The sequence below is a fragment of the Leucoraja erinacea genome, chromosome 5, assembly GCF_028641065.1.
Source record: "Leucoraja erinacea ecotype New England chromosome 5, Leri_hhj_1, whole genome shotgun sequence".
Taxonomy (NCBI): domain Eukaryota; kingdom Metazoa; phylum Chordata; class Chondrichthyes; order Rajiformes; family Rajidae; genus Leucoraja; species Leucoraja erinaceus.
The window spans coordinates 93,087,100-93,113,450 of NC_073381.1; the positions used below are offsets into that span (position 1 = coordinate 93,087,100).

The 26,351-nt window shown below is 44.5% G+C and overlaps 1 protein-coding gene across 5 annotated transcripts in view; it reads left to right on the forward strand.

Moving 5' to 3' along the window:
• The window catches only part of enah (ENAH actin regulator), a 211,532-nt gene that overhangs the window by 105,437 nt on the left and 79,744 nt on the right, over positions 1-26,351 (forward strand). The gene's annotated exons all lie outside the window — the stretch shown is intronic.

A 26,351-nucleotide genomic window follows, 5' to 3' on the forward strand; every position in this document is an offset into this window, starting at 1 on the left:
ATTTAATCCTTAATGTGTTTGCTACTGGAGTAACAAAATATTGAAATATGAAACATTTTCTTATCTTTATTCATAATTTATGTGTAAAAATATATTTAATCTGAGGCAGGCAGCGACTCTATCAGTGTGATGTGGGCTGATGCTTTACCTGCAGGCGATATGAATGTACCGTTAAGGCAGAAGTCGGCAACCTATACGGGCCACGGGCTGGATTCGGCCCGTAACCCAAAATCATTCAGCCCGCAGGCGTATTTTTTTTAGTGACGAGAATGTTGCTCTTGCCTTCACAGTTGCCCCAGTCAGTGATTCCGCACCTTTATATTTAAAAAATAAATAAATAAATAAATCCTGAAATAGAATTCCAAATTTCCTGGAATTTTATGGTATTTCCTGCCTTCCCCAACTGTGCATGTACGACTGCCACCCCAACTGCGCACGCGCGGATTCCAGGCCCACTGCGCATGCGAGGGAAGTCAGCGTCCCTACTGCGCCACCGCCGCCATTTTCCATTGTGATGCGGCTGACGGACCTCCCACAACTGCTCAGGCGCAGGTGATTGGAAATATTCAGGCACATACTTTTTTTTCCCCCACAAATCATACCCTGGGCCTGATTGGACCCCTTGCGTCTCCCCACGCATGCGCAATGGGCCCAGTATCCGTGCATGCGCAGTTGGGGAAGGCTTACCAGGCCGGGAAATTTCCCGAAATGATTTCATTTCCCTAAAATTACCTGAAGGCAATCAGAATTTCCCGAATTTCGGGTAATATCCTTCAAAGTGGAAACACTGGTCCCAGTGCTCGGGCAAGGCAGCTCTCCGGGACGGTTTTGACTGGGATGGTTCACATTGTGAAGTTTACTGTACCTGAGTTATTGAACAGAGTGAACACCCGCTCCCGTGGACACGTCTCATGTGCAGTCTGTCACAGACAGATTCCACCGCCTGTTGGTCAATAATTGGATCGATCTCCTGAACCAGAACTGAACTCGCTGTGGAATGAGTCCATTAACAGAGCCACTCTGCTGCCGGATTCTAAGTGGACCCTGCCCCCTCTGGAACCCTCCTCGTCCCCATCAGATGCCGAGTTCCCAGAGCCCTGGTTAAATGTGGCCGGTCACGGTTACGTCTGTGAAACCGGCCCCATCAGAGACTGCGGGCAGGATTAACAAAAGAAAGGACTATTCCGCATATTGTTGCGGGTGGCTGTTTTTGATGAGTGTGAGGGGGAAAGTGGAGGAGTGTTCGGCGAGATTTAGCGACATGCCAGCAGCGTGTAAATGATGGACCCACAAGGGTTGACACTGCAACGGCAGTAGCGAGAGTCTGTTTCAACAGTTTTGTTTATCTTCAGCTGAGTTAAAAAAATAAAACACAAAGCCACCTGAATGATCCCCACACTTACTGCCGATTACCTACATATTGCTATTGATAAAATTACATTACTATACCGCAAGGAGTGAATGAATCCAAATGTATCACAGAAAACTGTAAAAGTTTGTTTGCCGAAGTTCTTACCGGGCGCACCAATACCTGCAATGAGCGTATATCTGTTATACCAGTGTCTTAAACTAACTGCTGTGTTCAGTTGACATAATATTGCTTAAAGCAATATTATGTCTACTGAACATAGCAGTTAGTTTGAGACACTGGTATAAAAGTTATACGCTCCGAAGCATAAAGCAATAAAATCAACAAAATCATCATAGTTTTGTACAAATGAATCATAAATACATAGTTAATAGTATTGAAAGCAGTATTTTCTTTCCTCCAAGAAGCAAAACTGGAAAATACGGATGAAACGCAGGTCTGTATACATGCAGAAGCTCAGCTGGCGAGTATGTTTAGCGCGAATAACCTATGACCTGGGCATGCGCAGTTGAAATACTGAACTCGCTTATTGGATCTAGGCATATTTCAGTTAACTTTTTTGCTGCTTAGTTTGTTTTATACAAACAGAGATTATCAAGCCATTCAGTCGAGTCAAGATATCTTAACAACATTTACACCTCAGCAATGTGCACATGTGCATCATCTGACAAAGACCGGTTTGGGAGACGTGGTCTTTCTTAAGGCTGCTATGGTAGGCTTATGTTTCTAATCCGCGGTTGCTTATGAGGTTAATTGCTGATTTTTAATATTTAAGCACCAAGATATCATGTAGGTCTTGCATAGTTATCTGCTTTCACAGGGGCAGTATTTAATTTGCCCTCCTGATCCATTTATTGAGAGAAGTCCTCAGTTGTCAGTGAAAGTTTGTGGTATGCACATATGGTTTTGAGCAGCAAGTTCTAGTTCCTTGTGGATTGACTGTGGTCATTTGTGAGAGTCGTTCTCTTGAGCAAAAATATTCATTGGATTATTTCAGTTAGAAGATTAAAGAATATTGATAACCTGTGCTGCCCATTCCTTATGATATTCATTTGTGAGTGTTATTTGGTGCAGTAAAACGGAGGAGGGGTAAGAAGGAAATTAAATTGTTAATATGAAGCCCGGACTTGAATTAAAAAAAACATTTATGACTGAATGTTGCGATAATTCAATACGTCTAAAAGACATTCTGACAGGTAGATGGATGGGAAAGGTTTTGAAGGTTATGGGCCAAACAAAGGCGGGTGGGACTAGTTTAGATGGGGTATCTTGGTTGGCGTGGGAAGGTCGGCTGAAGGGTCTGTTTCCATGCTGTATGACCCAATGATTCTTATAATATTGGGACTCTACATATATGCATATTGCATATTGAATTTGAAAAAAAAAAGTATTGTGCATAACTTTTTAAATAAAATTCAATCGTTGAGTTGCTAGAAAAAACACGTTTCAGAAGGGAGGAGTTATACAATACCGAGTTGACTGTGAATTAGAGTTTGATGCAAGTTTACAGGACCAAATGTGCATGAGCTGTTGTAACTGGAAAGTTATCATGGAATCTCATCCATCTTGTTTGCTTTTACCCCATGTAATGATTTACAGTGAAAATCTTACCATCTGTCGACCTGTGATGACACTTGCAGGGATGGATAATGTATGGATTGTTTGCCTAAATAGCATGCATTGCAAAGATTGTCACTGTATCTCGACACTGTACATGTGATAATACTCAACCAACGCCAAGTCCTTTACACTTATGCAATGTACTGAAATACTTGTATTTGTTCATCAGATATTGATGTCATTGATGAGGCTGTTTTTATTTACAGTATCATCTACAAACCTATTCATTATGCCCTTTTTAGTCCAAGATTTTAGTTTTTATGCAAAATGAGCACTGAACTGTCTGCAATCCAGGTATATATCCTGCCTACTTATTACAAGTCATTATAATCTGTGTTTCCTCCCACTGAGCCAGTTTTGGATCTAATCCTATTTTCCATTACATTTTGCTTCTCTAACTAATCTGTCATGTGATACATTAATAAATATGTGACTACAATCTTTAGATACATAATCATTTTCAATCTTCCGTGACCTTCCCAAAGGAAGTCTTAAGAAATTAAAGTAATATTGTGCAAAATGCAAGACTAAGTCGTATAGGTGTGTAGAAAAGGAAAGAGGAACTATTGGAAGTCCTTTAGATTGCAGCAGGTGAAATTATATTTGGAATAAGCAGGTACCAGGAAAGAGCAACAAACCAACTGCTGTTGGAACTCGGCAGGGTTGAACGACATTTGTGGAGGGAAATGGACTGTTGACGTTTCGGGTCATGCCCTTCAAATGTAGAGCGGAGATAACCTATTTAAACAGGTGATGCAGAGAGGTGGGACAAGAGTTGGCGAGCAGTAAGTGTATGCAGGTGGTTGATTAGCCCTAGCCATTGAAATCTTTCCTATCCATACATCTGTCCAAATGTCTTTTAAAAGTCGTTATTGCATCGGCTTCGATAGCTTTGTCTGGCAGCTCATTCCAGATATGTTCTACGCTCTGAGTGAAAGCATTGTGACTGAGGCCCTTCTTAAATCTCCCCACCCCACACCTAATGCCTATTTTTTTTAGTTCTGTTTATTATTGTCATGTGTACCGAGGTACATTGAAAAGCTTTTGTTTCCGAGCTATCCAGTCAAACAAAAGACTATGCATGAATACAATCAATGGATGTTGGGATACTTGTAACCTTCCAGAGCAGCCTACCATTGCAGAACATCTTCGAATGCCTTGCTGAAGTCCATATAGACAACATCTACGGCTTTATGTTGATGAGGGCAAATTAAGTTTTACACAATTTCAAATAATTTGTGGACAAGTGAGCTGTTTCCCACAGCTGATTTTACATTGATTCAGCACAAAGTGAGGTGCAGAAATGTTCGGTTGCCAAGTTTCATACTCGTGTATTTCTTCAATGCATTTAAAATCTGCGAGCCTGGGTGCAGCTGCTACATCTCACACACAGGTGCAAGTACACCCTGCAGACTGCACAACTCATTAAACAGGCAAGACACACTAATCAATAGGCAACCAGGCATGAAGAAATGTTCTAACAATTGTTCTGACATTTAGCCACAGCCATAGGCACCATTATTGAAGCAAGATTCAGCTGCCTCAGTAAATACTCTATGTTGAATTGCAAGCACATGTCACATTCCTTTGGTCACATTCCTTTGGTCACAACTGCCATGTGAAAGGGCCATTTCCTACTGAGCCCAATATGTTACAGTGCAAGTTCTTCAATGTAATACGTCAACCTACATTTAATGCACACTTTTTCTTTTTGTGTGCAATGGTTTAAATTTTCTAGACCTGTTTGAAAGTCTTACAAAGTGAAAGCCAAATCATAATAGCCAACTATCTTGTTCCTCTTTAAAAATGATGCCAAGAACATTATGCGATATTTTTAAAAATGGACTAAAATTATTTAGCAAGAGATCTCCTCTTCCAATTCTTTGGCTGTAGAGTAACTGCTTATAACAGGAAGAAAGACTCGATGGGCCGAATGGGTTGATGTATGAACACCGGCAGATAGGGTGGTCAAGCAAGCTTTCAGCACATTTTCCTTCATCAGTCAGAGTATCGAGTATAGAAATTGGGATGTTGTGTTACAGTTATACAACACATTGGTTGGGCTACATTTGGAATCCCTTGCAATAACGGACCTTGAGGGTTGGGAGGTGGGGGGGTTCGAGTCCATTGTTAACGATTGTCTGCTATAACCGAGGGGGGTAAAGTTTAGCTCGAGGCCGGGAGGGAAAAAACATGGCGTGGGAGGGAGGAAGGAAGGATTTAAACAAACGGGCATTCACAGGTCAGGGACCGCAGCACTCCGGCCCACATGCAGTGCATATCCCTCTAAACTTTCCTATCCATGTACCTATCCAAATGTCTTTGATTTTGCCTTAAAGTGATGGTTACCTTTATGGACCTATTCTTTATCTCTTCCCTTCTTCCAAATGGAAATAATCCCTTTATATCTATTCTATTTTAATTCTTAATGCCTAGTACTGGCTCATTTGCTCCTTTATGAGAGATTCATCAAGTTATAAGTGTTGGATTTATGAACTTTCAATAGAATCCTACAGACATTTCAAGCAATGAGGTTTTGATTTTTTAACAATAGCAAAAAATGCACCAATTACTGCCCATAATGCGTTTCATATCGTGCTTTCACTATATATTGACTTGGTTAACATCAGTGCTCTGCTGCTTTAGGCTCCATCAGAATTTATTCTGTGCATTCTTCAAGACGCTCCAGCAACCCTGAGAATCACAACTCTTTGGGGGGGGGGGGGGGGTGGGGAAATCACTCTAAGCTGTATGTCTATATTATTAAAAGTCTGTTCTTGACCGGTTTTGGCCATCTGTGCTGCGATTTCCGAGAGAACGCCGTCATTTTTGGCCACTTCGCTCAGAGCCCCCCTCCACCGCATGTGTACCGAGGATTTTTCCCGTCGATGAAAATAGTAATGTTACGATGAGATAGTAATGTTTTTACAAAATTCCCCATTCTCTCTGCTGCCCCGGCTGGAGGGAGATGGAGGGACTATAAAACCAGGAAGTCGTGTGCCTCAATCAGTCTCTGCAAGTGGTGTGCCTCAATCAGACCTCTGAATGACACTGAACAAATGTGTCCACAGCTGCGAGTACCCATAATGTAGTTTGAAAATGAAAATATGGTTAGTTTGAAGAAAAAAGCACTGCCTGCAAATGGTTGTTTGGGGGGTTTGGGTTGAGGTAAAAAGGAAACCCCTCACCTCACCCCCCTCTCAGCACACTCTCTCTCTCGCTCTCTCTCTCTCTCTCTCTCTCTCTCCCCTCCCTCCCTCCCCTACACGTTGGGGGAACAGACCCAACGGGTCTGCACTTGATCTAGTAATTAACAAAAATGAAAAAAGGCAAGCATTTGAATGATATCAGCAATTCATGAAATCTTACAAGATTTGTTTGGACAAAATAAGGATTTATCTTATGGTGGGACTTTCGGGAAAAGGCAGAACTTAAAATGAAGGGTGTGAATAAGGAGTTAAGCATCTGCCGAGAAGATCAGGATCAGTCGCTTGTGCCCCTGAATTTGATGATTTGTATTGTGGATGCTAATAATCTGGAGGCAAAACAATAGACAATAGGTTGCAGTAGTAGGCCATTCGGCCCTTTGAGCCAGCACCCCCATTCAGTGATCATGGCTGATCATCTACAATCAGTACCCTGTTCCTGCCTTCTCCCCATATCCCCTGACTTCACTATCTTTAAGAGCCCTATCTAGCTCTCTTGAAAGTATCCAGAGAATCGGCATTCACCGCCTTCTGAGGCAGAGAATTCCTCAGACTCACAACTCTCGGTGTGAAAAAGTGTTTCCTCATCTCCGTTCTAAATGGCTTAGCCCTTATTCTTAAACTGTGACCCCTGGTTCTGGACTCCCCCAACATCTGGAACATGTTTCCTGCCTCTAGCATGTCCAAACCCTTAATAATCTTATATATTTCAATAAGATATCCTCTCATCCTTCTAAACTCCAGAGTATACAAGCCCAGCCGCTCCATTCTCTGAGCATATGACAGTCCCGCCATCCCGGGAATTAACCTTGTGAACCTACGCTGCACTCCCTCAATAGCAAGAATATCCTTCCACAAATTTGGAGACAAATTGCACACAACACTCCAGGTGTTGTCTTACTATGGCCCTGTGCAACTGCATAATGACTTATTTGCTCCTATACTCAGCTCCTCTTGTTATGAAGACCAACATGCCATTCGCTTTCTTCACTGCCTGCTGTAACCTGCAAGCGTACTTTCTTTGACTGAGGAACAAGGAACCCCAGATCCCGTTGTATTTCCCCTTTTCCCAACTGGACACCATTTTTTAGATGATAATCTTCCTTCCTGTTTTTGCTACCAAAGTGTATAACCTCACATTTATCCACATTATACTGCATCTGCCCACTCACCCAACCTGTCCAAGTCACCATGCATTCTCATAGCATCCTCCTCACAGTTCACACTGCCTCCCAGCTTTGTGTCATCTGCAAATTTGCTAATGTTACTTGTAATCCCTTCATCTAAATCATTAATATATATTGTAAATAGCTGTGGTCCCAGCACAGGGCCTTGCGGTACCCCACTCGTCACTGCCTGCCATTCTGAAAGGGACCCGTTAATCCCTACTCTTTGTTTCCTGTCTGCCAACCAATTTTCTATCCATGTCAGCACTCTACTCCCAATACCATGTGCCCTAATTTTGCCCACTAATCTTCGATGTGAGACCTTATCAAATGCTTTCTGAAAGTCCAGGTTTACTACATCCACTGGCTTCCATGTTCCTAGTTACATCCTCAAAAAATTCCAGAAGATTAGTCAAGGATGATTTCCCCTTCGTAAATCCATGCTGACTCGGACTGATCCTGTTACTGCGATCCAAATGTACCGTTATTTCATCTTTTATGATTAACTCCAGCATCTTCACCACCACCGATGTCAGGCTAACTGGTCTGTAATTTCTCAGGAAAATGAAATGAACATTAAGGAGTGTGGCTGCTCTCCTGAACAAGTGCTTAATGTATGTTATTTTAGAAGAGGAATCTTCACATTCTTCCATTATAAAGGATGAGAAAACTACACTCGGCTTGAAGCCTGCCAAAGATCTCTTCGCCCTTCTAGGCGCCAACACTAAGATCTCTAAACTATCCACTCTTGATCTGTCACCGAGATCAGAGGGCCATGAAATGCCGTCTTTCAGTGGAACGATAATTGACTAAAAAGAACATGGGAAATGGTGCTACTCTTCCGGGATTATGGTATTGTTTCTCTCTCTGTCATTGAATGATGTTGTACTGGGAATAACATGAATGTCAGTCTTGCTGAGTGTTGACGGTACTCCTCGGCATCCAGTTGACATTGAGGATGAGATTGACACAATCTAGGTAACATTTGTGCCTCCTAACACTTTCATTGTTACAGCGATGGACCAAGGTCTATCATCATGGTCAAGGTTCACTACTGGGACAGAGTTACAAACCTTATGAGGCACGGCATTTTAACACAGCAGCAATGACAAACCTTTCACTTGAGAAACAGTGGGAGACAGTGCTGAGACGAGGCCATGGCCATAGATGACATCACTGCCTCTGGAGTTTACATAATCCCGGCAGCAATGAATGGTGTATGGAGGAAATTATGGCTAAGGCATGATCCCAGTGGGTTTGTCACCAGCTGCAATTGACCAGCTGTAATTGACCACATTGTCACCAGCTGCAATTGACCAGCACTACCATCATCTCGACACCAGTTACAACTCTGACCCTCACTTCTTCTCATTGCCACATGACATACAAAGATAGCACATATGAAGTGCAGTGGAAGATCATTTAACCTCTTAAGTTGATTTGACATTCAGTAAGAAAATATTTTTTCTGATTGCATTCACAAGTCCATATTCTCACCTACTCGTGGCAACCTTCTCTGCCATTCGGGATCGGTTCCTGTGGATTGGAGGGTAGCTAATGTTATCCCACTTTTTAAGACAGGAGAGAGAGAAACTAGGGAATTATAGACCAGTTAGCCTGACATCGTGGTGGGGAAGATGCTGGAGTCAATTATAAAAGATGAAAGAGCAGCACATTTGGATAGCAGTAACAGGATCGGTCCGAGTCAGCATGGATTTACAAAGGGCAAATCATGCTTGACCAACTTAATGGAATTTTCTGAGGGTGTAACTAGGAAAATGGACGAGGGAGAGCCAGTGGATGTAGTGTACCTGGATTTTCAGAAAGGCTTTGATAAGGTCTCACATAGGAGATTAGTGAGTAAAATTGGAGCACATGGTATTGGGTATATTGACATGGATAGAAAATTGGTTGGCAGACAGGAAACAAAGAATAGGGATTATCAGGTCCCTTTCAGAATGGCAGGCTGTGACTAGTGGGGTACCCCAAGGTGCTGGGACCGCAGCTATTTACAATATACATCAATGATTTAGATAAAGGGATTAAAAGTAACATTAGCAAATTTGCATATGACACAAAGCTGGGTGGCAGTGTGAACTGTGAGGAGGATGCTATGAAGATGCAGGGTGACTTGGGCAGGTTGGGTGAATGGGCAGATGCATGGCAGATGCAGTTTACCAGATGCAGATGCAGATGTATTTTCGTTGTCTCTGTACTGTACACTGACAATGACAATTAAAATTGAATCTGAATCTGAATCTAACGTGGATAAATGTGATGTTATCGACTTTGGTGGCAAGAACAGGAAGGCAGATTATTATCTGCATGGTGTCGTTAGGAAAAGGGGAAGTACAACGAGATCTGGGTATCCTTGTACATCAGTCACTGAAGTAAGCATGCAGGTACAACAAGCAGTGAAGAAAGCTAATGGCATGTTGGCCATCATAACAAAAGGAGTTGAGCATAGGAGCAAAGAGGTCCTTCTGTAGTTGTACAGGGCTCTGATGAGACCACACCCGGAGTATTGTGTGTAGTATTGGTCTCCAAATTTGAGGAAGGACATTCTTGCTATTGTGCGAGTGCAGTGTAGTTTCACAAGGCTAATTCCTGGGATGGCAGGACTGTCATTTATTGAAAGAATGGAGCGACTGGGCTTATATACACTGGAATTTAGGATGAGAGAATTAAAATATGGGCAGCCAGGCATAATAGGAATAAATAATGAATGAATAAGTTTAATGAATGAATGAATAAGTTTATTGGCCAATTATGTTCACATACAAGGAATTTGCCTTGGTGCTCCGCTCGCAAGCAACAACACAACGTACAGTAAACAATTAAGAATAAAACATAAAATTAAAACATTAAGAATAAAACATTATCGTTTAAACACGTCAATGAAATAAAATTCCAGAACAAAAGGAGGCCTCAGACTTTTGGTTATTGAGTAGAGCTACTGCTCGTGGGGAAAAAAAGCTGTTTTTATGTCTGGCTGTGGCGCTTTGACAGCCCGGAGTCGTCTTCCAGAGGGAAGTGCTTCAAAGAGTTTGTATAAAGTGTAAATAGTGGTACAGAATGGCTGAACGCTTGTGTTGTTATAATGCAACAGTGTTAGAAAAGAAAATGAATCAACATTGAAGCAACATCAGACAGCAACATGTAACGTTCTACTCTCATCATGATTTATTGGAGAAGTTTATTTAGCCTTGTGACCTGGTCTTGCAAATTGTCCTGTCTGTATCCAATTTCTGTAAGGGAAATAAATGTTGGGCTCTGTTAAAGGCACAAGGTTTGCAGAGAATTGGTGCAGATACCCCAAAGTTTATGTTGATTCACTTTTCATGGATTAATATTTAGTATTTAGCTATCTGTTGCACAGTGAATAGGAAAGGTTGATGGGGCAAATGTGCCTAGTTTGGTTTCATTTAAAGATATAACGCACAAACAGGCCCTTTGACCCACTGAGTCCATGCCAACCAGCGATCCCCATATAACTATCCTTTCCCTATGTGTACTTGTTTTCATCTAGCACACAGCTAACAATGGCATGTTTCTTTTATCATCGTAACTTTTTTGCATATCTTTCATTCATTTGTTCTACATCTCTACATCAACGTCTATATCTCGTTTCCCTTTCTCCCGCCTCTCAGTCTGAAGAATGAGTCTCGACCCGAAATGTAAGCTATTCCTTTTCACCAGAGATGCTGTCTGACCCGTTGAGTTGCTCCAGCTTTTTGTGTTAATCTTCGGTTTAAACCAGCATCTGTAGTTCCTTCTTCCTCGACACTATCTTACACATTGGGGACAATTTACAATCTTTGCCAGCCAATTAACCAACGAACCTTTACGTTGTTAGAGTGCGGGAAAAAACCGGAGCACCTGGGGAAAACCCATGCAGGCATGGGGAAAATGTACAAACTCTGTACAGACAGCACCCACAGTCAGGATCGAACCCGGGTCTCTGGAGCTGTAAGGCAGCAACTCTCCCCTTCAGCCATTATGCCGTCCCACCTACAAGAAGGTTAGCGAACTTAGGGCATCTTGGTATGCATGAATGAATTGGGCTGAAGGACACTATGTATTGACTTCCAAGATGTTCATCATTAACATTTAGCTGCAATAATATTTGTTCCCCGGCAAAATAAAGTGATAAAATTCAAGCGTGTTGCAAAACCTGTGGAATTAATATACTTCATCAGAGTCAAGCTAAGCTGCCGAATGTCTGAATGTGGAGTGAAGGGGAACATTTGCAGGCTTGTTCCCCTGATTTCACTGTGTCTACTTCAGTTTCCCATTGAGATGAGTTTGAAACTTGTCCTTCATGTCCACAACCAAATGTGTGTGTTAATTGCTGCAGCCAGCGATGCATCATATAATCCTGCAGAGGGCACCACAGCACCTGGTAGTGTCCTTCCAGCTGTCAGTTTGTTTGCATGCTTTCATCTTTATAGCAGCTGACTATCCTGAGTTGCTGCATGTAGTAAGCCTGACTTAATTATCTCTTACCCTGCATGTGCGAAAGTGATGCCTGCAGGTAGGAAATTAATTGGTTGTCAGGCTCTATACCATCCACATTATTGCTACCCGACAACAGTACTGTTCCCGAGATATGCCGTGGTGTTTAAACTAGCGATGGATCAGGTTAAAATACACAGCAGAGTAGTCGACATTATCCCCATGGCATTCACTTTGTGAAGGTCAATATCTTTGGGTTGATGGTGGTTTGGGGTGAGGAATAATTGGGTCAGTCAGATTTTCCACATTTGTCCTTTCATCTTGATTGACATTTAAATTCATTTTATAAATTGAAGCGTGTGAAATAAGAGAATGAAATAAGAGAATGAAGCAGCGTAAATAAAGAAAATGGCTAAGTAACCAGAAGTATTCAACTGGAAATTGTTTTTGAGTGATGGGCAATATTCCATGGAATTCTTCGGCGTCTCAGCTTCAAAATATGGCGCACGCCTTTCCAAACTGAGAGCAGGAGATGTTTCTTCCTCCAGTCGGAAAGATCCAGCATGGAAACGGGCCCTTCAGCCAACTGAGTTTGTACCGCCGCCCATCAACCATCTATTTATATTAGTCCATATTAGTCCCGTCACATCCTCCCTCCCCTGTGGCTATTGGTGATATAAATATCTCAGCCAGTGGGGTACTATTAGTTTCCAACAATGCCCGAGGATATACTGATCAAGTCCTGGGGGTTTACCTACCTAAAGGGCCTGTCCCACCAGCATGCGGTAGCATGTGTCTAGCGCGACCAAACGTGGGCACTTGAGGTGTACAGCCTCGCGGTTCCACTTCGATCGGCGGAGGTGTATGAAGTTGTGCGGGGCTGGTCCCGACATCGCGTGGGGCTCCAAAAATCTTGCACTGTCCGAAAATCCCGCGCGACAAGGGCCTGTAGGCCCGCAGCCGCATTGAGGCCGTAAGCAGCGCCTCGATGGGCGCACGCAGCGTCTCGACGTCGTACGCAGCGTCTTAATGGCGTACGCCTAGCGCGTGACATTGCGCGGTGACATCACCGCCTGGCGTGCCGTTGCGCAATGACGTCACCGCCGTGCGACGTCCAAATTCAGTCGGCCCGCCTCCTGCCCAGCTGATTGGTGAGTATGGTGTCAGGAGCAGCCCCGCACAACTCCATACGCCTCCGCGGTTGGAAGTGGGACTGGCCCCGAGAGGCCGTACGCCTCAAGCCACCTCGTTTGGTCGCGCTAGACGCATGGAAACGCATGCTGGTGGGACAGGCCCTTTAATGTGTTTTAAACCTCCTACTCTTTTGTAATGTGGACTCACTCATCGCTATTTACTTTCCCGAGTTTCTTATCATCTATGTCTTTCTCCCAGGTAAATTCAGATGCGAGATGCGCGTTTAATACCTTGCCCATCTCCTGGTGCTCCACACATGGACCTCCATGGTATTTAAAAGCTCTATCCTCTCAATCGTATTGTTCCATTGGTCCCTTTCCCATCTCAGCTTCTCCTGTTCCCTTACCCTGCACCCCCCAATTTAGAGTTTTGATATATATCCCTTGTCACTGCTGCCTTGGTATCTGATTTAATCTGATTACTTTATAATGCTATGTAAATGCATTCTGTAGTATGCATTAATTTTCACAGTGGATTTGGGATGAACTGCTTAGGACAGAACTCTTTGTTGGAAGAAAGAACTGCAGATGCTGGTTAAAATCGAAGGTAGACACAAAATGCTGGAGTAACAGCGGGTGAGGTAGCATCTCTGGAGAGAAGGAATAGGTGATGTTTTGGGTCAAGACATTTTGAGTCTGAAGAAGGGTCCCGACCCAAAATGGCACCCATTACTTCTATCCAGAGATGCTGCCTCACCTGCTGAGTTACTATTTTTGTTGTAACCTATTGAAAGTACAGTGGTTTTTGTGACTGGAATATTCCAATTTCATTAAAGTTTCAACAGCCAGCCTTATTGCTGATTAGGTGTTGCCTGGTGCTGAATGTTGTGACTTGCCACTGTTCATTAATAAATTATGGTGTGTGCTGACTGTTGTGGCTCAGCTACCACAGCAGGTAAACTTGTTTCACTGTTGTTTTCAGCCCACTGATAAAAGTGTGGGTTTTCATTGTGACAAAGGTCTCTGTTTGCAAGAAAACATCAGCTGTTCTATCAGAAGTACTTTCTGATTAAAGAAATGCCACTTCTGGAAACTGCCCCAGTCCAGAAGATAAGACGAGTGAACGTCATACAGATGAGTAAGTACTGTGAGTGTGTCATGCTGAGTGCATCTGTGGAGGCTTACAATGCTGTGCAGCTCATTTTAATAATGTCTTCTTACGCAGTTCATGGGGTTCATGCTGGGAGATGGACTGAGAGATTTGCCAGAGTAATTGTTTGCCTGTGAGGTTTTCTGCTTTTTTAAATAGGATTTGGTGTGATGGGTTTGGTCAATGATGGACCACTGTGTTTTAATGAGCAGTACATCTAGCAATTTACTACAACTGCCTTTCAAAACTGCAACTCTGCTGTGCAGTCTATGTCATACAACATGAACTGAGCCTTTCTGCACAACTTATTCATGCTGATCAAGATGCCCATCTAAGCGGGTCACTTTTCCCTGAATTTGACCCACAATTCCTCTAAAGCTTTCCTATTGATGTACCTGTCCAAATGACTTTTAAATGTTGTGAAGGTATCTGCCTCGACTACTTCCCCTGGCAGCTCTCCCCATATACGTATGGAGATGTTGCCCCTTCAGGTTCCTATTAATTCTTTCTCCATTCATCTTAAACCTATGTCCTCTTGTTCTTCATTCCCTTATGCTTATGTTGGCCTGCCCAACCTCGCCCTCAGTCCCTTGGTCCTGGCAACATTTTCGTAAATCTTTTCTGCACTATTAATGGCTCATTTCCCTTAACAGGGTGACCAAAACTGAATACTATATTCCAAGTACGGCCCCACCAACATCTTGGACAACTGTAGTATAATGGCCCACCTTCTCTACTCAATTCCCTGGCTGATGCTGACCGGTATGCCCAAAGCAGCCTTCACTACCATGTCTGCCTGTGCTGTCATGTTCAGGGAACCACGTACTTGTATTCTTAGATCTCTGTTCTACAATACTCCCTTGGGCTCTACGTTCACTGAGAAAGTCCTACTCTCATTTGACTTCCTAAAATGCAATATCTCGCACTCGAGGAAATTAAACTCCATTTGCTATTCCTTGACCTACTTACCCCGGTGATCAAGATGTCGCTGTAATTCTTGTTAACCACCTTCGCTATCTATACCACACATTTTAAAGTCTGCAAATGTACTAACCATTCCTTGTATATTCACATCTAAATTGCATGCCAAGATACTTGCTACTTGGCCAGGAGTTTCTGTAGTGATAAGTCTCTGTTGCTATTCCGCTAATTCTTCTTGTCCCTGTCTGGGAGAAACGTATGATAAAAAATCTCCAGTTCTGTATTTAGGACAGTTGGTGAGATTGACTGGCTCATTCTATAACATGCTTTCCTGTAGTTAAACTGATGTTTAAAAACGCACAAGAATCGAGGCTACTTGTGAATGAGGAGTGCAGGGGAGAGATAAGACTTTGCCTTCCATCACAGTGAGGAGGAGATTCACTGTGATGGATGTTTGTGTAAATTGTGTTGTGTCTTGGTTCTTTTTCTTGTGTGTATGACTGCAGAAACCAAATTTCGTTTGAACCTCAATGAGGTTCAAATGACAACAAATAAATTGTATCTTGTATTGTATCTTGTATTCAGTAACAGATAATTTAAGGGTTCGTCCAAGTAATTTTTCTTTATGCTGAGAGTTTCTGCTTCCATTATCCTTTTTTTGGTTCCACACTCTTGTTACTCATTAGATAAAAACATTGTTCTCAATGCCCTTCTGTTCCTTTCACTAATCAACATAAACCCGTGTCCCATCAGTGAATGACTCTCTGTGTGTAGACTGCTCATGTTTATACACTATATTTTAATCTAAAGTTTTCTTCGTTTCTCCGAACATGTTTCTGGACTGAATTGCATTTGCCACTTTTCTCTTTACCTTAAATGACCACAAAGAGGAAGGGGGGAAGTTTCAGTGGATGCAAGTTTGACTGAAACATGCACTCAGAGCGAAGCAAAAAATTGAGAGGAAACTCACCATGAGACTGCACCTGTGGAGAGAGCACTCAAGTTTATGTTCATGTGTTAATTGTGCACCGACTCTTTCTTTTGTAGCTATGCCCCTTACTCGTGTGCCTTCCATTAGGGGGAACTAGTCAACCTGTGAGTGAAAAACATGCACTAAAGGTGACCATAACCAGCTTCGCATTCTAAATTTACAAAATTGCCATTACCCCCAAGGTGGAGGCTGAAACCCTCATTACATTTGAAAGGTCATCTTTTGAAAACTATCAACCTCTGTCTACTGAGGATTGGTAGGTAGGAATCCAAGATTCATTTTTCATTGGTATAATAGATTTTTATGATATTATTTCCTAATGTTGTGAAGATAGTGGGGCATCTTGGATTAAAAAGTGTTAAATAAATATTACAATATTCAAGTTTAGTTTAGTTTGGAGACGTGGCGCAGAAACATGCCCTTCGCCCCTCTGAGTCTGCGCCGATCAGCGATCCCCGCACACTAATACTATCCTACACATACTAAGGACAATTTACATTTACACCAAGCCAATTAACCTACATACTTGTACGTCTTTGGAATGTGTGAGGAAACCGAAGATCTTGGCGAAAACTCGCACTGTCATGGGGCGAACGTACAACTCCCGTACGGACAGCACCCGTACTCTGGATCGAACCTGGGTGTCCTGTGCTGCAAGTGCTGGAAGGCAGCTACTCTACCTCTGTGCCAACGTTAGGGGGATTTGGTATCTGATGACACATGACTGAACCAAAAATCTATCTTTGGAGATGTTGATCTTGACATTATTTTGGTCTATTATACTCCCATGTACTCTTGTTTAATATTGTCTCCATCTGTCTTGCCTCGCAGCTCTTGGTTCTTGCGATGTTGTTTCCTGTTTCATGCACAACAGCACGAAGGATCTTAGTCTGAGAACGGCCATCCAACATCTAGAACAAAATGCTGCCGCAATTTGTTTTTAAACAGTCCTCGTCATATGTCAACTAATCTGCTTTTAAATAATCGGAAATAAACGGATTACTGCTTTAAAATATGAGAATGAAGATCTATTTGTAATTTTAAATCATTGGCATTTTTGCAAGATTGATTCACTTCTCACTTGGAATATTCTTAAGCGTCAGAATATTTCAATACAAAGTCTAGAAGAAATGCGTTTTTCAAGTAAGTCCAACAGCTGTGCATTTGCCAGAATGTTCCATTGAGATTTTCATATTAGAAGACTGTTTATAACTACTGAGGGGGTTCTTCACTTTATTCATATGACAATAAACTCTGATCCCATGTGGAACGTGTGCCATTATTTCAATATGAGTGGGGGGATCATTAGATGTCTTGACCAACATTCATATCCAAACAAGAAGCACCCAATGTTGCTATTCTTTTCCAAGTATCCTCTCTGTTCTCATAGTTCTGGAACATGAAGCAACAGTGGACCATTGTTTAACAGCCTGCTACAAGTCCTCTATCTTGTCTGATTCCCTTAATATTCCAAAATTAATTGATCACAGCCACAGCTCTCCAGAGTGGAGATTTCCAAATTTTCAAATGAGCCAGTGGAGCATTTGTTGTTCTGGTTATTTTTCAGGAAAAGACATAAATTGCTGGAGTAACTCAGCAAGTTATACAGCATCTATATCGGTGAGACCAAGCGGAGGTTGGGCGATCGTTTCGCCGAACACCTCCGCTCGGTCCGCAATAACCAAGCTGACCTCCCGGTGGCTCAGCACTTCAACTCCCCCTCCCACTCCATCTCCGACCTCTCTGTTCTGGGTCTCCTCCATGGCCACAGCGAGCAGCACCGGAAATTGGAGGAACAGCACCTCATATTCCGTTTGGGGAGTCTGCATCCTGGGGGCATGAACATCGAATTCTCCCAATTTTGTTAGTCCTTGCTGTCTCCTCCCCTTCCTCAGTCCCCCTGCTGTCTCCTCCCATCCCCCAGCCTTCGGGCTCCTCCTCCTTTTTCCTTTCTTGTCCCCCGCCCACCCCCGCCCCCGATCAGTCTGAAGAAGGGTTTCGGCCCGAAACGTTGCCTATTTCCTTCGCTCCATAGATGCTGCTGCACCCGCTGAGTTTCTCCAGCTTTTCTGTGTACCTTCGATTCTCCAGCATCTGCAGTTCCTTCTTAAACACAAGTTATACAGCATCACTGGAGGACATAAATAGGTGACATTTTGGGTCGGGAACCCTTGTTCAGACTAATTATCATTGCGGGGAGAAAGCTGAAAGAGTGTAAGGCCAGGCAAGTGATACTAGTTCACTTTAGTAGTTTACTAGTTTCATGTTCTTGTTCTATGTCTGTATAAAACTTGAGAGTCTTCAAGGTACATCAGAAGTCTTTATTACATTAACTCAATGCTGGCAGCAAGACAACTAAAAATGGCTGCAACCACACAATCTGACTGCACACTCGCACTGTGTACAGACAGAGATAATTATGTACAAAACATATCCCTTTATCCTGTACAGCGGCACCTGCTGCACAGGAGGAGCAACGGGTCCCCCCCATCTCACACGGTCCACCAAATATCACACTCCCCTTTTCCAGTTTGAATGTCTCTATTCCTGAATGAGTTGCCTTGGGGGAATATCACGATTGCAACTTGTCGATCAACGAGGGACCACAGGCAGATCGGCGGGGAGTTCATCTGGCGGAACTTCATCGGGCCTGGGAAGGGGCAAGTCAGGCACTCCAGTATTCACACGATTTGGCACGGGAGTGTACAACTGCTTGGTTCTGGTCAGTCTTTCTTGCTGGAGGAACGTGGCTTCTTAATTGGTCATCATGCCGTCGGCATTGTCCTTGGATGGTGTACATTTTGGTTCCAATGTGAGCCATGATCCTGCCAGCGCACCATTTGCTTTGCTTGGCCATATAATTGCGGTAATAGACGTAGTCGCCAATGTTTAATTTGGACTTGTTCGACTTCGTTGGCTGAGTGCGCGCCGTATAAGAGTTACGGGTCAGATTCAAAACTGATAGGGGAGAGTGCACCTTACATCCGAGCATCATCTCCGCTGGAGTTCGACCGGTAGTGCAGTTTAGAATGGTTCGATATTGCTGTATGAAATCGCGTAATGCCATTTGTTTTGATTTCTTATCAATTCCTACCTTTGATAGCCTGCTTGAAAACGCCGACGAGCCGCTCTGCCTCACCATTTGAGGGTGGATGAAAAGGTGCTGATGTCAGATGCACGATTGAGTGATGTTTGCACCAGTCACCGAACATTTGCGAGGCAAATTGGGGTCCGTTGTCGCTTACGATTGTTAAGGGCAATCCCCAAATGGTGAACAAATCGTCGAGTGCAGCAGTGGTTGTTTCGGTTGTCGGATATTTATTCATTTGGATAACATGTGGCCATTTCAGATGGGCGTCCATGACGACCAGCCACATATCCACCAGGAACCGTCCGGCAAAATCTATGTGGATTCACTGCCATGGTTGGTCAGGGACGAGCCATGCAGAGGTCTTTTCCCGCGGATTCGGCGCTGTTTCGGCACATGGTGTGCGGTCCTTGCAGTGATCGGCTATATCGATCTCGATATTCGGTCACCACACATGCATGCGGGCGAGTGCCTTTATTCGCACAATTCCAATGTGTGTCTTGTGCAACATTTTCAGAATTTGCGATGGCAGTTCCGTCGGAATGATCAATCGACAATCGCGTTGCAGAATGCCATCCTTTGAGGAGATTTCCGTTTGCGCATTCTGGAATGAGCAGAATTCTTTGTCCAGCTTGGGGACTGTTCGGCCACCCCTGAGTGACAAAATGTCGTACCTTCGACAAAATGGGGTCCGTGCTCATGTAGTTGGCGACTGTCCTTGCGGAGATGGGGAAATCGTCGATGACCCGCGTGTTGAGAAAGTTCACGTCCGTCTCAATTTCCATAATTGCCTCTTTATCATACGTCATGTCGGGTCCAATAAACAGTGCATCGGCATTGGCATGCCCGTCAGACTATCGGTAAATGATGTAATCATATCCCATCATGATCAGGGCCTAATGTTGTAGACACTGCAACGTCATGACAGGCAAACATTTCTCCGGACTGAAAACAGTCAGCAGCGGCTTGTGGTTAGTGATGAGCAGGAAATGTCGCCCACTCAAATATTGGTGGAACTTCCGGACACCAAACACGATCGCCTGTGCTTCTTTCTCCACCTCACTGTAGTTTTTCTCGGCGGTCGTCAGCGTTTTGGATGCGAACGAGATTGGTTCTTCCTTGTCATTCGCGCCTTTTGTGAGATTACAGCTCCAAGACCATACGGCGATGCTGGTGGCGGCAAGACAACTCAAAGTGGCTGCAACCACACGATCTGATTGCACACTCGCACTGTGTATAGACAGAGAAAACGATGTACAAAACATCTTCCTTTATCCTGTGCAACGCCACCTGCTGCACGGGAGGAGCAACGGTCCTCCCATCCCACATGGTCCACCAAGCATCACAACAAGGAAGCCTTTTAATCCACTTTCCATATCTACCATAGCCCAGAGTCTACTTCTAACTTTGCTCTAGGTGAAACTTATATTTTTCAAAACGAATTATGCTGCTTAAACTGCTGCACAAATTACACCACGTGTTCCCACTCCCCTCCCACCCCCAACTAGGATCCGTGCAGCAGGTCTGCATTATTAAATTAACCACAGAATTAAAACTGCAGTTGCTAGATATTTGAAATGAATGTTGGAAATATTCATCAAGGTCAAATGGCTTACTGCATTCCAGGATAAGGAAATGCAGATGCTTGATAGATTAGAGAACCTTTACTCAGAGCAAAGATGAGAGAAGTTTTGATTGAGTATAGAAGTTCATGACATGCTTTGAGAATGGAGATCAGCAGAAACTGTCATCAATATTGAATGGTTCACTGCCTGTAGTTGGGCAAAATGTTGATGCAGAATACTTACGATGTAGCATTTACTGTTGTGTAGAAAATGTAAATGAAATCTGCCAGGGCTTTTTTCCAAGGGAATTTGGTTGGGCATTTGAGACAGAAGAACAGAAATGTAGGGAAAGCGACTGACCAGACCTTCAGAGTTGGCATAGATTTGAAGTGTTACATAGCTCTTCTTTTAATGTAACATTACATTGAAACATAGAAAATAGGTGCAGGAATAGGCTATTTGGCCCTTCGAGCCTGCACCGCCATTCAATATGATCATGGCTGATCATCCAACTCAGTATCCTGTACCTGCCTTCTCTCCATACCCCCTGATCCCTTTAGCCACAAGGGCCACATCTAACTCCCTCTTAAATATAGCCAATGAACTGGCCTCAACTACCTTCTGTGGCAGAGAATTCCAGAGACTCACCACTCTCTGTGTGAAAAATGTTTTTCTCATCTCAGTCCTAAAAGATTTCCCCCTTATCCATAAACTGTGACCCCTTGTTCTGGACTTCCCCAACATCGGGAACAATCTTCCTGCATCTAGCCTGTCCAACCCCTTAAGAATTTTGTAAGTTTCTATAAGATCCCCCCTCAATCTTCTAAATTCTAGTGAGTACAAGCTGAGTCTATCCAGTCTTTCTTCATTTGAAAGTCCTGACATCCCAGGAATCAGTCTGGTGAACCTTCTCTGTACTCCCTCTATGGAAAGAATGTCTTTCCTCAGATTAGGAGACCAAAACTGAACGCAATACTCCAGGTGTGGTCTCACCAAGACCCTGTACAACTGCAGTAGAACCTCCCTGCTCCTATACTCAAATCCTTTTGCTATGAATGCTAACATACCATTCGCTTTCTTCACTGCCTGCTGCACCTGCATGCCTACTTTCAATGACTGGTTTACCATGACTCGTTGCATCTCCCCTTTTCCTAATCGGCCAACAATTTAGATAATAGTCTACTTTCCTGTTTTTGCCACCAAAGTGGATAACCTCACATTTATCCGCATTATATTGCATCTGCCATGCATTTGCCCACTCACCCAGCCTATCCAAGTCACCTTGCAGCCTCCTAGCATCCTCCTCACAGCTAACACTGCCCCCCAGCTTCGTGTCATCCGCAAACTTGGAGATGTTGCATTCAATTCCCTCGTCCAAATCATTAATATATATTGTAAATAGCTGGGGTCCCAGCACTGAGCCTTGCGGTACCCCACAAGTCACTGCCTGCCATTGTGAAAAGGACCCGTTTACTCCTACTCTTTGCTTCCTGTTTGCCAGCCAGTTCTTTATCCACATCAATTACTGATTCTTAGATTTAGTATTGCAATGTCCAGAAAAGGAGAAGATGTGACTCACATGCGCAGCAATGGAATTAGCTCAGTGAAATGTTCTACAAGAAAAACCCATGCTCTGTTTATGTTATAAATGAATAATATGCACAACCTAATTCTACTCGTACTCAAATTCCTGAATATGTTTTTGCATCTGACTATTGTTTAAAACCATCCATTGCCATCTGTTTACTGCTTCTCTATTGTGAATATTACTATTGCAATTGGGAAAAGGAACGGTTCTTAGAGGCCAGCTGCATTATATACCAAAAGGTTTGTTTGTCAGGTTAGTTAAGGTATCTTATGACGATATATTGAAACTGATCAATACCTTTCAGTGCATTTGGCATTGACAACTACTCAAGTGTGTTACGTGTTCCAAAAATACTATTGATTAGAAGTGGAAAGCTTATGTTGGTTTAGTCATCTCCTTAATAATGCACTATTAAAATGAAAGTTTTGCAGTTTTGCTGGATAGCTTCATGAAATGTGGCACCGCCATATTAATATTGTGGAACTTGCCCAGAAAAATATTGTGATAAATCCTTACTTTCTGCTGAATTAATGATAGAAGGAGAATGGATATTCTGGTTGAAAATGAATGGCTGCATTTTAGTTGGGAATGAATGGCCTTGTCTCTAATTATCAGTGTCTAAAAGCTCTCCAGGAGGTGTTGGTGCATTGATATTATCAGGCTATTCACAATCATTGTCCTTCAGAAGAATAGTAAAACGTACAAGTATGGCTGATGTGCTTGGAGAACAGTTGAACAGAGGTATTTGGCCTCGCATTTATTAAGATCTGACCTGATCTTTTACTTCATACCCACTTTCCTGCACTGTTCCTGTATCCTTTGATTTCATCTTGGATCCACCTAATTTACCGTTCTTTTGGGACCCCCCCACTCCAGTCCCAGAGCTAAGTCTAATGACTATTATTGCTCATCTTTAGAGATGCGTATAGTAAAACTCCATTAATCCAGCACACTTGAGACTTTAGTGTAAGACTGGCAGAATCTCGAATCTAAAGATGGACACGGAGTGCTGTAGTAACTCAGCTGGTCAGGCAACATCTGAGTTACATTAAGGTTAATGGAGCTAAAACTAGCTTTAGATTTAGATTTAAATTCCTTTATTGTCATTCAGACCTTTCGGTCTGAACAAAATTATGTTGCCTGCAGTCATACACAGAACCAATAAAAACAAAACATACAATAAACACAAATTAAACATCCACCACAGTAAGTTCACCAAGCACATCCTCACTATGATGGAGGCAAAGTCTTAGTCTCCGTCTCTTCCCTCCTTGTTCTCCCTCTGCGCTGAGGCGATCGATCCAGGCCGGAGATGCCGCCCTCCAGTCCAGCAGACCTCCGTGGTGATGTTGCCGCCGCCGAAAGCCAGAACGCCGTCTCCGCTCCGAGATGGCCCGCCACAGCATCAGCTTCGGGCAGCCGCCCCAGCTCCAGGCCGCCGCCCCAGCTCCGGGTCCTGCAGTCTCCGCTCCAGGCCACTGCCCCAGCTCCGGGTACCGCAGTCTCTGCTCCAGGCCGCTGCCCCAGCTCCGGGTCCCGCAGTCTCAGCTCCGAGCCCCGCTGCTTCAGCTCCGAGCCCCGCTGCTTCAGCTCCAGGCCACCGCCGAAAACCAGAATGCCGCACCAGCAAGTCGGGCCACCGCTGCCTCAGCCCCGAAGTCGGCCAGCCTCTCGTTGGTAAGTCCTGGCTGGCTCTGCCTCCGGAGCCTCAGGCTGGAGGCCGCCAGCTCCGCCATTAGGCCTCAGCACAGACGGAGGCAGAGAAGGGGGATACGATACGAAAAAGTCGCATTCCCCCGAAGGAAGAGAGAGAGAACATGTTTCACCCCCCCTCCCAACACAACCCAACAAACTAAAACTTAACCAAAACAAGACAAAAAAAACCAACAAAAAAAAGTAAAGACAGACGGACTGCAGGCGAGCTGCAGCTGTTAACAGCGCCGCCACTTCCGGACGTGCGCAGTATAAAGAACACTCTGCGATGTGTAAACGCCTTGCAGTACCTGGCCAAGGTCAAGGCGGACGTGAATTTTCTGCAGGAGTGCGGGCTGCTACACTATCGGAGGTGGTCGCGATGGTGGCCCCACGGAGTGTCGGTATGGTCAGGGGGCAATGAATGTTGCGCTTCTGCTCTGGCGATCTTGCTACGGGGGGAGGGAGCTTTGCCATCACTGAGGTCAGAGAGGTGGTTGGGTGGCGTCTCCTCGTGGTGGATGTAATGTACCGTGGCTCTCCGCTCCGGCTGATTAATGTATATGCCTTACCCGTGCAGAGCGAGCAGCTGGCCGTTCTCCAGTAGCTCCCACCGCTGCTGGCTACATCCCAGCCGCTCAATGAGGCTGGATGATCTGGCAGTGCCGACAACTGACTGGACAACACCTCCAAGCTCCTGATGTAATCGGGTCCCAGTCGTTTCAGTCCGGTCCCGGATAGACTTCCTCTTCACGTCGATGGCCGTCACGGTCAGACACACCGACCTCACACCAGTACCGGTTCCTCTCTGACCACTGCCTCCTTCAGGCTTCCTGTCACCTACAGGAGGACCGGAAGGCAGGCAGGGACATGGACGTTAAATGTGAAGCTGTTGACCCCAGAGAACATTGAGGACCTAAAGAGGGACTAGGCATGTGGGAGAACGGTGAAGCCCCTCTTTGACTCCCTGACACGCTGGTGGGAAGCAACCAAGGAGAACATCAAGAGGCCCTTCATATTTAAAGGGGTTCAGAGAGCAAGACAGAGTCAGAGGGAATTGTGTCAACTCCAGACTGATTTGCAGCAACTGCTCCTTCTGTAGTCGAGAAGGGTGGATGTGAGGATCTTAGAGAGTTGAAGGGCCGGCAAGCTCGGCTCTTAACCTCCGAATCCTCCAAGATTCTCTTCAGATCCAGTGTCCGCCACGTGGAGCAGGATGAGACGTGCTCACGCTTCTTCTTCCATAAGGTTCACAGGGGGAGCTCTGTGATGAACAGCCTTAGGGAGGGGGAACGGCTCGGTAACATCCTTGCGGACAGACATGCTGAAGATCTGCAAATCCTTTTATACGGATTTGTATGACAGAAAGGCCACAGATAGCGCTGCCTCCCAGAACTTCCTGTCCTCTATCACGGAGGTCTTGGAGGACAGCAAGCGGGAGAGTCTGGACCAACCACTGACCCTAGAGGAGCTGACTGGCTCCATCCGATCCATTGACGAGTAAAACTCCTGGAAGTGATGGCTTACCAGCCAAGTTGTATTCGGCTCTGTGGGACCTGCTGGAAGTGTACAATGACATGTTTCTAGCTGGCAGCATGTCAGACTCTATGAGGAATCTACAAGCAGAAGGGGGTGATGAATGATATAAGGAATCGGAGACCCATCACATTGTTGAATGTTGATTATAAGATCCTATCTAAGGCCATCGCCAATTGGGTCAGGTCTGCTCTGGGACGGGTGATCCACCCGGACCAAACCTGTGATGTACCTGGCAGGAAACAGCCTGGCAATGCTGAGAGATACCATTGCCTACGTGCAGGACAGACGGGTGGATGCCTGCCTAGTCAGCTTGGACCAGGAGAAGGCCTTCAACAGGATATCGCACGAGTACATGAGGGGCATGCTCTCCAAAATGGGCTTTGGGGAGGGAATCAGGAATTGGATTCAACTGCCCTACACCAATGTCTCTAGCGCAATCCGAATCAATGGGTGAGAATTAGGTCTGGAGTCAGGCAGGCTCGCCCTCTTTCCCCTGTCTTGTTCATCTGTTGTATTGAACCTTTAGCCGAGTCCATTAGGAAGGATGTGAGCATAAGAGGAGTGACATTGCCAGGCAGTGGGAGCACTCAGGTCAAAACCTCCCTGTGCATGGACGATGTCGCCATCTTCTGCTCGGATGCAGGGTCGGTCTGCAGATTGACCAGTGTCTGCGACCATTTGAGTCGGCCACGGAAGTCAGGGTGAACTCCAGGAAGAGCGAGGCAACTGGCTCGACCGATCTTCCGTCCCCATCACCATCAAGCCTGACTTCTTGAAGGTGCTGGGGATCTGGTTCGGGGGGGGGCTGAGGCGTGTGACAGGAATTGGCTGGAGCGGATAGCTAAGGTGGGGAAGAAACTGGAGCTGT